At 26.2% G+C, this 13769-nt stretch overlaps 2 protein-coding genes across 8 annotated transcripts in view; one reads left to right on the top strand and one right to left on the bottom strand.

Annotated features, from left to right (window-relative positions):
• The window catches only part of LOC129983575 (uncharacterized), a 146092-nt gene that overhangs the window by 107326 nt on the left and 24997 nt on the right, over window positions 1-13769 (bottom strand). The window lies entirely within an intron of this gene.
• The window catches only part of LOC129983574 (uncharacterized), a 62233-nt gene that overhangs the window by 39770 nt on the left and 8694 nt on the right, over window positions 1-13769 (top strand). The window contains exon 1 of one of the 3 annotated variants that reach the window (XM_056093101.1): window positions 10178-10281. The exons of 1 other annotated variant lie outside the window; for it this stretch is intronic. The gene's annotated coding sequence lies outside the window, so the exon portion shown is untranslated. Of the gene's footprint in view, window positions 1-10177; window positions 10282-12542; window positions 12841-13769 lie in introns of those variants that run through there. One more of the 3 variants, XM_056093100.1, reaches the window with a different exon arrangement.

The following is a 13769-nucleotide window of genomic DNA, read 5'->3' as shown; positions in this document are numbered from 1 at the left end:
CCTGATATGTATCTCTCTAATTTTCTGTTACCCCTCATAGAAATTATGCTTTAAATTAAAGTGTAAATGATTAATCTGCAATTAATATAATAATATTTTTTACTGAAACAAAGCATTTTTTTTAATACTATGATTACTGATAATAGAGTCACTGAGCGTTTAGACTTTATGGGCACTAAAGAATATCTTTCTTAATTTATGTAATATCTCAAGAATTTGTCAACAAAAATTTCTCAGATTCATCATGAACAGATCGATTCATTAACAATGTTTAATTTTAAATGCATCAAACACTAAAAAAATAAAATGAATCGTTTAAAATAATCGGTCGAAAACAGGTTTAAAAAAATACTTAAAAAACGATGTACTTAAAACTATAAGCATATACAAAAAAGTATATAACTAACATAAATACAATTTAATTACAAAAGCATCCAATTAGCCTAAAAATAATTTAAATCATTGAAAATAGGTTTAAAAAACTACTTAAAAAACGATGTACTTAAAGCTATAAGCATATACAAAAAATATATAACTAACATAAATACAATTTACTTAAAAAAGCATGCAACTAACCTAAAAATAATTTAAATCATCCGTTGGTTGCCATGTCAACAGTCAGAAAACAATGCGCATGCGTGAATTTTCTTCGCCAGTTACGTTAACGCAAGTGCGTGAATTTTTCTACGCCAGTTGGGGTAACGCTATGCAGATTATACATTTTTAATTTCCTTTATTCTGTGTTATTTTAATTCAAAAGTACTTCAGAATGAATGTGAAACATGGATTAATTAACAATGTTTAATTTTAAATGCATAAAACATTAAGAAAATAAACAGAATCGTTTGAAATAATCCGCCGAAAAATGTTAACCCTATCCTCAATTCTGTTGGGAGAAAAAAATAACTGAAAGTTGGCGGTGGGGAAAATGGAAATTTTTTTGGTGGAAAAGTTGGCGGTGGGGAAAATGGAAGATTTTTTTGGCGGGAAAGTTAGTTTTTAACTAATAATTAAAATTCTAATTAAAATTTCAAAAAAAGGGACCCCAGGTGCACATTCCCGACCTCTAAGGTATACATGTACCAAATTTGGTAGCTGTATGTCAAATGACCTGACCTGTAGAGCGCCAACACACACACACACATTGAGCTTTATTATAAGTATAGATAATCTATACTTATAATAAAGCTCAATGTGTGTGTGTGTGTGTGTGTGTGTGTGTGTGTGTGTGTGTGTGTGTGTGTGTGTGTTGGCGCTCTACAGGCCAGACCGTTTGACATACAGCTACCAAATTTGGTACATGCATACCTTGGAGGTTGGGAATGTGCACCTGGGGTCCCTTTTTTTGAAATTTTTAATTAGAATTTTAATTATTAGTTAAAAACTAACTTTCCCGCCAAAAAAATCTTCCATTTTCCCCACCGCCAACTTTTCCACCAAAAAAATTTCCATTTTCCCCACCGCCAACTTTCAGTTATTTTTTTCTCCCAACAGAATTGAGGCTAGGGTTAACATTTTTCGGCGGATTATTTCAAACGATTCTGTTTATTTTCTTAATGTTTTATGCATTTAAAATTAAACATTGTTAATTAATCCATGTTTCACATTCATTCTGAAGTACTTTTGAATTAAAATAACACAGAATAAAGGAAATTAAAAATGTATAATCTGCATAGCGTTACCCCAACTGGCGTAGAAAAATTCACGCACTTGCGTTAACGTAACTGGCGAAGAAAATTCACGCATGCGCATTGTTTTCTGACTGTTGACATGGCAACCAACGGATGATTTAAATTATTTTTAGGTTAGTTGCATGCTTTTGTAAGTAAATTGTATTTATGTTAGTTATATATTTTTTGTATATGCTTATAGTTTTAAGTACATCGTTTTTTAAGTAGTTTTTTTAAAACCTGTTTTCAACCGTTTATTTTAAACGATTCGTTTTATTTTCTTAGTGTTTGATGCATTTAAATTTAAACATTGTTAATGAATCGATCTGCTCATAATGAATCTAAGAAAATTTTGTTGACCAACTCTTGAGATATTACATAAATTAAAAAAGATATTCTTTAGTGCCCATAAAGTTTAAACGCTGAGTGACTCTATTTTCAGTAATCAGATTATAAAAAATGCTTTGTTTCAGTAAAAAATATTATTATATTAATTGAAGATAAATTCTTTCCACTTTAATTTAAAGCATAAATTCTACCGTTTTCAACCGTTTATTTTAAATGATTCGTTTTATTTTCTTAGTGTTTGATGCATTTAAATTTAAACACTGTTAATGAATCGATCTGCTCATAATGAATCTAAGAAAATTTTGTTGACCAACTCTTGAGATATTACATAAATTTAAAAAGATATTCTTTAGTGCCCATAAAGTTTAAACGCTGAGTGACTCTATTTTCAGTAATCAGATTATAAAAAAATGCTTTGTTTCAGTAAAAAATATTACTATATTAATTGAAGATAAATTCTTTCCACTTTAATTTAAAGCATAAATTCTACAGGTGCTAACAGAAAATGAGAGAGATACATATTACGTTATGACTGAAGGCCTTTATAATATTATGAATGAATTATATGATAATCAAAATTTGAAGTTTTAAAATATTTTGATGAAGAAGCTATTAAAGTAGAAATTGCATAAAATATTTAATTATTAAAATTTTAGCGAACATTAAGATTGGCGAACCGGCTGGTCGCCAAAGGCGGCTAGTGAATAATAAATCAATAGAATCCGTTAAAAATAATTATTACCATTTGCTACATTTGGCAACAGATCGTTTGCAAAGAATATCGTCTGATCTTTTCAACACTATTTTGAGATATAGATTTCGTTTTAAAGACACTACAAACACTGTTATTTTTACTATGAGTCAACTTTTTTGTTGAAGAGCCCCCATTAATCATTTTTAAGTAGAAGTAATCTTGTTTAAGAATTCTGAGAACGATTTTATTAAGTAGAAATTAATTTTTACCAAATGATATATAACATAAAACATTTTCCTGACTACTGCTATTTGATACTTAAATTTTATGTCATTTCAATTATCCTTTTCCTATTACTTTATATAAAGGTTGTACTGTTAAGAATTAAAATATTTTTTGCTGAATAATATACTCGATTTAGATGACTTAAACTTTTTAATTCCAAACTACTATCAATAAAAATTAATTGCCTCTTGCGATCAACTAGATTGCTGGATAAATTGAATATATTTAATTTTAAATCGTTTAAATATAACTTCATGTCCATGATTTCACCAAATTGTCAAACATTAAAGCCGAGTTATTTTTATTTACATCTGTTCAGTATGTACATGAGCCTTTCTAATGAAGATCAGTCCATGACATCATAATACTATTAAAAATATAAATGTCTGAGTAATCTATCTTCTAAATTTCATAATATTGTAATATCAATTTTTAATTTGTCTCGTAAACTACATAGATATTAAACAAAATTCTTATTCTTAACTTTCAACAACTGGAGAAAATAAGGCAATTAAATATTTGATGAAATATAATGAAAAACTTTTGAGTTTTCCAAGCAACAATGCAATTTGTAATTGGAAACCATAAAAAGAAATGTTTTTAAAAAATTGTCATAATTTGGGAAAAATTTGCACAGTTATTATCAGTAAAAATACAATTTCATTAAACTTTGAAACGATATATAATTCGTTTTTGTGCAGTATTATTTTCAATATTTATTACTGAAAAATGCCAAAATTTATTTAATTTTTAATTAATTAAAAATTTTAATTAAAAAAATTGCCCTGAGTTGCACATTCCTACTCTTCAATATATATATGTACCAAATTTAGTAACTTCATGTCCAGATGAAACTAACTGGCCTGTAGAGCGCCAACACTTTCTCCAATATTGTTAATAGAGATACAGGATAAAACCATTGAATTTAGTTTGTATATTGAAATAAATTCCGAAATAAAAAAATAACGCATTTTTTTATTTTAATGTAATAATGGTGATATACTAGTATACTGTCTGCGGCAAAAAGCATGCATGTTGAAAATATCGTCCGAAATATTTAGACAGGCATACCGCTCAAACTACAGCTACTAAATTTGACACGTAGTTACTTCTTGGGAGTATTAGAAAGGATTTTCCAAGAAATTATTAAATTATTTACTTAGAAAATTATTTTAAAATCAATTTCATAAAATAAATTTCATAATTATTTTAAAATCAATTTCATCAAAATTTTACATTTCCTTAAATTCTAAACACAAAACCATTTTAATACTATTTAAAATAAAATAAAAAGTTTCAGTATTATTAATTTTATTTCAGTACAATTTTCCCCTAATTTTAATAATATTTTTTTACTTTAATAATTTTTTCTCTAATTAGAAAAAAATTAGTTATTTTTATTTTTTAAATTGCTATTAATTAATGATTTTAGTATGTATGGTATCACTCAGACATAATTAAAAGCGTATTTTAAAAATGAAATACAGATAAAGCCCAAGGCAAAATCATGCAGATTCGAGATTTTTTTAATTGAAATCTGATTTTTAATCTTGAACAAGAAAAATTATGGAGTAGGCAATTACAAAATAAGTTTCTTTAAAATGGAAAGCTTAAGTGGTAAGATAGGTTTTTTTTTAATTACAATATTTTTTGCTACCATAGTTTTTGTTATTTTTATAAATGATTATTCGTTTTTAATGATACCGGTGGAAGCAACCTTGGATTGCACCTGCCTAGCTGAAGGTGGTAGTTGTAAAAAGAAACACCCAATATCCTTTTTTACATAAATCACTATGCTTTTTAACAGATGTTTTTATTAAAAGAAATTGAATCTGAACATTTAATAGGTACTTTTGATTTTTTAAAATTTATTTTCAGTTAATTTTTAGACTCCTGTACTTGTAATTATTAATCTAAATTTAAAACTTTTTAAAAATCCAACTTCCACACCGAAATAGGCGATAATGTTTTAGGATCGATTTGTTAATTTTTTATATTATTTTTAAAATTTTCTCTACTTTATAGCAATGATAATGAGTTCACAATACATTAATTAATATAGCTACAAAGAGCATGTGTACAAAGACAATTACTAAATAATATAAAGTGTTGTTTTATAATTTACATAAGATATTCTTAAAATCTTATTAAATTTTGAGAAGAAAATTGCATGAAAAAAATTTTATATCTAAAAAGTGTTTAATTTTAACTAATGTAAAGTTGATTAATTATTGAAATATTAAGATTTTAATTAATTTTTAGTTAAATTTCAGTTTGTTTTAAACTTTTTTCATGATCATTTACTACCAAATTTTACCTACCAAATTACTCCTACCAAATTTTATAGCTCTACGTCCAATTACTCTCCCTGTAGATCATTTTGGAAGAGTTTCTTCATGAATATCGCATTTCACTTATTGCTTGTCACGGTTTCCAGTTTATAGAGAAGACTAACTTATTTTTAGAATTTCTATTCCCACTTAATAAGAAATCGTAATATCTATTTCAATTTTTCATCATTTTTTTTTAAACTTTTTATTAACTTATGGATGAAATTACTTTTTGATTGTTTTTTTAAAAATCGTTTGGCACACTAATTTTCTGAGAAATTACAAGATTAAAAAAGATCATTTTTTGCGAATGATATTCTCGCTTTAAATAAAAATAAAATTATGGAAAATAGACTATTTTCTGTATCATATATATTTTATACAAAATTTATATTGGTATTTGTCCGAATTCTAATATCAAATACTTTTTTTCACATATAATGTATACAGGATGTAGCCATCATAAGTTGATTCGGTAAGTTGTAACTGTAATGGTTATGTAATAATATCTGTTATCCTGCAAGAATTTCAAACTATTCTTTTAAATACTAAAGCAAGAGGAAAGTTTTAATGAAGATTTCTATTAATTAAATGGTTTACAATTTTGTAAATAAATGAAATGGAAATAATTTTCATTCGGAGTAACGAAAAGTGTAACAGCTGGTTTAATAAGTTTTTAATCACTTGCATAGCATTTATTGAAATAATTGCATAATTTTACGAAGACTTTACATTTTGAAAAAGTAATGAACAATTCAGCAAAAGAAGAATTTGTCATTTAAATTCGTTTTAATGCATAATAATTTGTTTTTAAGCAGTTTTAATATATCCTTTATCTCTAAAAAAGGACTATAACATAATTCACCATTTCCTTTCTTTCAAAGAGCAATTATTTTGTAAAAGATGGAAAATGAAGTAACAATGGAATATATCCATAAGGTGCATTTTTTGCTTTAAAAAATAATTAAAATGATTATGAGAAGTGTTCAAGTATAACATTAAGAGAGATTCAAATGTCTTACTTTAGTAAAGTACTGATTTTTGACACTTCTTTCGGGATTGAAAAAAAAAGTATTTTGATAATCACCGGAATTTAAATAAAATATTTCAAATTTTTCCATTTTATTTATCTATAGGTAATTCAAAAAAAGAATTTTAAATCATTAATTATACTTAATCTTAAAAGAATGTTTGATTCAAACGATTTCTCCTCTTTATTTTGCTGTTGTTGTTGTTCAGTAATCCTATACATAAATTCACTGTTTCAGACTGAATTTTAGAAGTTTCGTTTATTTTACTACAAAGAAGTTCTTCATTTGCACCAGAACGTTCATATCAGAAAAAACAATGGATATAAGGTGGTGGTTTATTTAGGCTGACTGAGTTAATAATGATATAATTTCATTTTTTATTAAAATTCATATAAACAAGATTCAAACTCATTAATCCTAATGTTTGAATTTAAACCGAAAAGGCTTATTATTAAATAAAAGATCGTGGTTATTAATGTTAATCATTCATAGCTGAACATGAAAGTCGAAGGGCAAAATGAAATGTATTGAAGTATTCTATTTGGTTTTTACTTTTCACTGGAACTGAAATTTGTTATTCTTCGCCAAACAAAAAAAAAAAACGAAAACAAAATCAGTTTAATAAGATCAATAGACATCTGTGCAATAATTTCAGATTTACAAAACTTTATTTACACAAAATTCAATCCGATGATCTATAATTATTTATAATATATTATATATAAAAATATTTATTTATAGATTCGACATACAAATTAAATTTGTGTTATAAACAACATTCAATATTGAATTTGAGAATAAATTTAATAGATAAATCTATAATTATTCCTCGTTTGACTTAAGTTATCACTTATGAAACCATAATGTTATTGTAATTGGAACTAAATTTTAATTTTAAACATAAGAGCAATTTAAATTCGAAGGAATTAAGTATAAATTATTTACTATTCATTTAGTTGATAATATTTGAGCTGAATTAAATACTTCATGACAAAATTTAATTCAACGAATAATTTATTATTTTAATATGATATAGTTTATAGTATCTATCTATGCATATAGATACAATAAATTTTACGATCTCTAAATTTCATCATGTTTCAAAGATTGTTGAAAACTTTTTATAGGATAGATTGTTTGATTTAACGCTACCAAATATTTCAAACAATTACTTTTTGTGTAGTGTTTCCCAAGTAAATTGTGCTTCTAATTTTATTAGATTTTTGATTAAAAATTAATCGAAATTTTAATACTTTCTTTAATAACTTCTGAGCATATGATCATCAATAAAACATTTTTGATCCATTTTAAAATTCATAAGCATTAACTTTTCAGTTATACCAATTTTGATATGGTACAATTTTTATTTAATAAAATAATATTTCTTTTCAAAACTTGCTTTAAACACAATTTTCTATCAATGCTTTTCTCATATATAATCATGTGCAACAGAATAGTAAGATTATGATATAATCAGTCTGACTATTTTTAATAGTTTCCTTATGATTAAACTAAAATAAATATTAGATTTTTTTCAGTTTATTAATAATGAATGCGTCTGCTTTTTTTCAAAACGTGGAGTGTTATTTTAAGCATAATAATATTTTGTAGTTAAAACATTCTTTTTGTAAATTACGTGATAAAAAAGAAATTGTTACCCAATTGTGGCGGCCAATGCAATTTAGCCCAATGAAGTCAAGACAGGCGAATCAAGACTAAAAGATTATTATTCCATAATTTTTGGGACTAAAGATTCGAATCTTTTTTAATCTTTTATGGCTTTCATGAGACAATGCAAAAATAAATATTAGATTTTTCATATTTTGTATTCAATTTGTGTAAATATTTGTTTACAAAGTTTATTGAATCAGTCTGACAAAACACATGACTGTAGCCAAACTTTTACTTGTTTAATAATAATAAAAAATAACTAATTATTTCTTAATACAAGAAATGAGTTTTATAAACTTACAGCTGATATTATGCAGAAATAAAGCAGATTAATATTTTTATTTGGTATCAGCCAATATCTTTTAAAAATTCAATTCCTTTAAGCATAATCTACCTTTCTTAATTTCCTGACACAACTTTTTCATAAAAAACATACAGTTTAAAATTAAAATAGAAATTATTTACGAATTTTGGAAAAATTAAATATTATTTTAAATCTGGACCTACATTCTGTAAATAAAATATAAAACAAAGTTTTGTATAAACAACAAATGAAGATATATATGATGTTTAAATAAAAATTTCATCACTTGACTGTAACTAATGACTGTAACTTCTGTTTGCAATACTGTAACTAAACTTCTACTTGTTTATTATAAAAAGGAAATAAATAACCAATTTTTTCCTAACACAGACGTGAGTTTTATAAATTTACAGCTGATATTATGAACAATAAAACAGAACATTTCTTTTTGATATCCAGCAACTATCTTTTAAAAATTCAACTCCTTTGAGCACAATTCATTTTCAAGATTTCATGACATAACTTTTCATAAAAAAACAGCTTAAAATTAAGATAGAAATTATTTGCGAACATAGCTATAATTACATGCTATTTTAAATCTGAACCTGCATTCTGCAAATAATTTAAAGTTATAAATGAATAACAACTGAAGATATATATATGAATTATCGTCTGATGTTTAAATAAAAATTTAGGTTTCATTTGTTGGAATTCTAAGGAAATTCAATCTTTTCATTTCAATTTCAGTATTTTATTTTCTATTTGTGTAAATATTGTTTGTTTACAAAAATTAATTAATCAGTTGCAGAAAACGCATGATTGTAAGTAAACTTTTGTTTATTAATAAAATGGGAAAAAATAATAACTAATTATTTCTTAACGCAAGAAATTAGTTTTATAAACTTACAGCTGATATTATGAGAAATAAAGTAGAACATTTTTATTATATATCCAGTAAATATCTTATAAAATTTCATTTTTAAAAAAAAATATAATCTACTTTAAGATTTCTTGACAGAACTTTATCATAAAAAGCAGACAGCTTAAGATTAAGATAGAAATTATTTAAGAAATCTAAGATTAATTATTAAGAAAGCTAGATTATTAAGCCGTTAAGATTAAATTTTATTTTAAATCTGGACCTACACTCTGTGAATAAATTATAAAGCAAAGTTATATATGAACAACAACTGAAGATATATATCTAAATGATTACCTGATGTTCAAATAAAAATAAAAGTTTCATTTCTTAGATTGCAGTATTTTTAGAACTCTGAGAAAATTCAATAAAATTGAAAATACAATTCCAACCTGCAAAAAGAATTTAACTCTTGAATAATTGCGAACCACCATCAAAACGATTCACTTCTCAATATGTTGAAGGTGCATTGAGCGTTTCAGAACATAAATCGATTAAAAAAATAATTTACGCTACAAAAATAGTCATCACTTCCTCAAACATAGCAAATTCATTTCCCCCTATTATTAGACAGACATAGCTTCTTTTTTTTTTAATTCAAGAGTTCTACACTTTCCCATCCATTGCGGCAAGTTGAATTCCATATTAAAAAAATATTATATTGTTCAATCAAGGAATGAACTCTGCCATTTGTTGCTATTTCAGTTTCTTTTTTTATTATTTTTAATTTTTGTTATTAGACTTACATGATGATATTTTCCTCAAAGGTACAAAGTTAATACAGAGACCATTTGAAGTTGCAAAACCTGATCATTAAAAATTTTGCAATCCCATCCTCGCTATGGTACATCCATAGGATGGAACGAAATATAATTGCTCTAACGACTGAATTGTGTATGGTGAAACTTTGTTTCGGATGTATGTAGTATTTTGGCGCAGTTCTTTTGAAGAAGTCGAGTTTAAAAGGCTGTTTCGTCCGTTTAATGAAGGATTTATCTTATTAGTTATTTCCAATACACTTTAAAACAAGTAAGATTTCTTCTGTTTTATTTAGTATATTTCTTAAGAAATAAGAACTAATCTGATAGTATTTTTATCCAAGAAGATCTAAGGCTTATTTTTAGTGGATTTTTTTTTCAAATTAAAATTATAGCGTATTATAAAAAAGTGTAGTTATTAACCCTTTGACTACGGAAAAATAATTTGGTGCATAATTATTCACCTAATGCAAAGATTTGTTTATTTCTCCGAAAAATAAATATGCTCAATCGTCTTAAGTCGAATTCCTTTAAAAAATTAATCTGCTTTGTTTTGTCATTCTGTAGGCGTTTTTAACAATCTAAATTGAAAAATAATTTTTTTAAAAAACGTCAAAATGGTGCACTTTTATTAATGGTGCTAAAAGTCATGATCCGAGAGCAAAGGGTTAAAAGCATCGAAATTTTTATTTATTATATCAGATATTCTTGAATTTGAAAAATCCTTTTTGTCCTATCGTCTGTTTGCTTATATGAGCAAATCTAATCCATCAAAAAGCAATAAGCTTGGCATGTGCCTTTGGTACTTTTTACTACATCTGCGCTCAATTTTCTATCAAACAGATAAAAAAAAGTACTTTATTCGAACACATTGCCAGCTTTCTTAACCAATGAATCCACCCAAAAAAAATAAATATATTATAAATATAAATCATAAAATTTTGATTAAATGGAGATGAATTTTTGAAATTAGTTATAAATTAATGATTGTATTTTTAAATTTTTGTATAAAATAAATTTAGAAACACCTATGAAACAGAAACTACCAATTAAAAATTAAAAGTATATTGAAAATTGCAAGAAATATGAGGGGGAGGGGGCTTGAAAAAAATCATAAAGCAAAAATGCTTAATTCAAAAATTTATCAAATGTTTTGTTCAATATCTTGAGGTTAAATAAATAAATTTATTACTTTGTCCCTGAACTGAGAAATAATTTTCATTTTTATTTTATTATTTTCATTTTTTATTTAAAGGTTATAAACAAAATGAAATTTTCAATTATTTTCGAATTACTATTTATTAACTGCGTCATTAAAATAACTCCAAAAATCTTAAATGAGCGGATTGCTTTATATAGTTTAAGAACTACAAAACAGAGATTTTCTAAGATATTTCTAATTCTAATTCAAGATATTTCTAATTTATCAAAAAACAATCAAAGTACTCTGAAATAAATATTTAATAAAAGGAGCTGGCATTGTAAAGTGGCGAAAGGTAACAACGCCACTACTTCAAAGCAACTTTTCGGGAGCGCGAGTTTTATAATATCTCGTCAGGCGTTTTTGTTGTACTTTTCATACTCAAAGAAAAAATAAAATTATCTATAGGCTAAAAAAACGTACAAAAAAGCATTAAAAAGTAACTAATATTAACAGCAAAGAGCTGTCGTTTACAAGATATTTCTGTGATAGAAACAAGCAAAGTGCACTGAAATAAATATTAAAAAGTGTTAGCATTGTGAAATGGTGGACAGGTAGCAATGCCACTTTTTCAAAACAACTCTTCAGAAGCGCGAGTTTTATATTCTCTCATCTGTAATTTTTGGAAAGCTTTTCATATTCATAAAAAAGTGAAATTATCTGAAAAACGTACAAAAGTTTATATATGTAATGATATCTGTAAATCAAATCCTAATTAATTTCAATCGACAGCGCGACACAAGAGCGAAAGAGAAAAAAGCGTCAAGAGAACGAAATAGTTTTCTCCGGGCATTATATACCATAAGATTCTGATAGGGATTTTTTTACATGTGTCGATTATAGGTTCTTTTAAAAGAATTTGTTTATATTTTATCCCCTTAACTAAAGGGCTTGAGAACCGCTTATTTAAGCATTTTCACAGAGCTTTTATAGCAATAATTGGAACAAACAAGAATTGGAACAAACAGAAAATACGAAGACATTTAGAATTAAGTGAAGAAGGATGAAATTAAAATAAAATTTAGGAAATTAACTAGGATTTAATTTAGATTTAGAAATATCATGATATAATATTGATAGCAAAGAATGATTGTTTACAAGATATTTCTAATTTATAAAAAACAAAAGAAAATCAAGCAAAGTGCTCTGGAACAAGCATGAATAAAAAATGGAGCTGTCATTGTGGAATGGCGGACAGGTAGCAACGCCACTGTTTCAAAAACAACTCTTCAGAAGCGCGAGTTTTCGGCGCGCACTTCATAAACCACTGTACGAACTGACGATGAACGGCATTCTTTTTCACAACTTGTTTTCTATCCGGGACACACATTGGTTTTATTTGCTTTTTGCCCCGACCTACATTTGATGAGGCCCAGACCAGGAAAAAAAACCAGAATTCGCTAAGGTCAAGGGAAAAGAAAAAATGAGTCTGCAACGGAAGAAATTGAATTGCGACAGGTACCAGCACTTTCTTGGTGTTAACTGTTGCAGGTAATCAACTCATTGGTGAGCTGTTTTTCGCTCAAATGAGGCTACAATCATCTCCGCCGGAGCGACCAATGATGTGTGCGAGTGTCGGGTTTTTAAAGCGCAAACTGTAACGGAAGCACGGCCGTCACTGCACGTGAGGTACGGTAACGTATGTTTTTAAAGTCAGTGAAAATGTTTCTGTATGTTGCTTTGTGAAACTAAACGATAACTTTTACAGTTACAAAAACTTATAGATTGGTTCTTGGTATAGCATTAAAAAAAATGTTGCTTTTGTTGTATTTTCTTTTTAAAATTGCCAAAACATTTGAGTAATATTCATTTAAACGTGCTAATAAAACAATGCTTTTGTGGAATCGAATAGTAAATTTACAAATGAAAAATAATATCTTTAGAATTATGCGGATATGTATTTCTTTCTTATGTGGTTTAGTAATAGAATGGTAGGCGAATGGTAATACAATGGTTACTAAAGCGAATAATGAATTGTGTAAAATTGTTTTATGAAACTGAAAAATTAATTTTACAGATGCAAAAGCTTATGGATTGGTTTTTGATATAGTATAACGAAAGGGGTTTTTTTTCTTTGTATTTACCTCCAAAAGTTGTCAAAACATTTGTGATATATTCAGTAAGTGTACTAATAAGCAGTTTTTTGTGGAATCGAATAGTAAATTTTACAAATGAAATAATTTTTTTAGAAAGTAATGTGGTTAATATATTTTATTCTTATGCGAGACAATAATACAAGAGTAGGCAGAATATTTACATTTAAAAATAAAAACTACTGAAAAATTTTAAGAATGTTTATTAAAGCTAATAATGAGTTATGTAAAAACTATTTTACGAAACTGAAAAATTAATTTCACAGTTGCAAAATAGTTTTGGTAGATAATTATTTCGGCAACATGTTTCTTGGAATGATATGATGAAAGGTCGAATTTATGCAATTAATTAAATACAAAATTTAACGAAAAATTTTAGAAAATTCATTATCATCGCTAATGAGTTGTGTTTTGCGAAATCAAATAGTAAATTTTTCTAATTCAAAATAATATGGTTTGATAGTT

Source organism: Argiope bruennichi, chromosome 9 (assembly GCF_947563725.1).
Source record: "Argiope bruennichi chromosome 9, qqArgBrue1.1, whole genome shotgun sequence".
Lineage (NCBI taxonomy): Eukaryota > Metazoa > Arthropoda > Arachnida > Araneae > Araneidae > Argiope > Argiope bruennichi.
The sequence above is the reverse complement of the archived record's forward strand: the minus strand, read 5'-3'. Positions and strand labels throughout refer to the sequence as shown.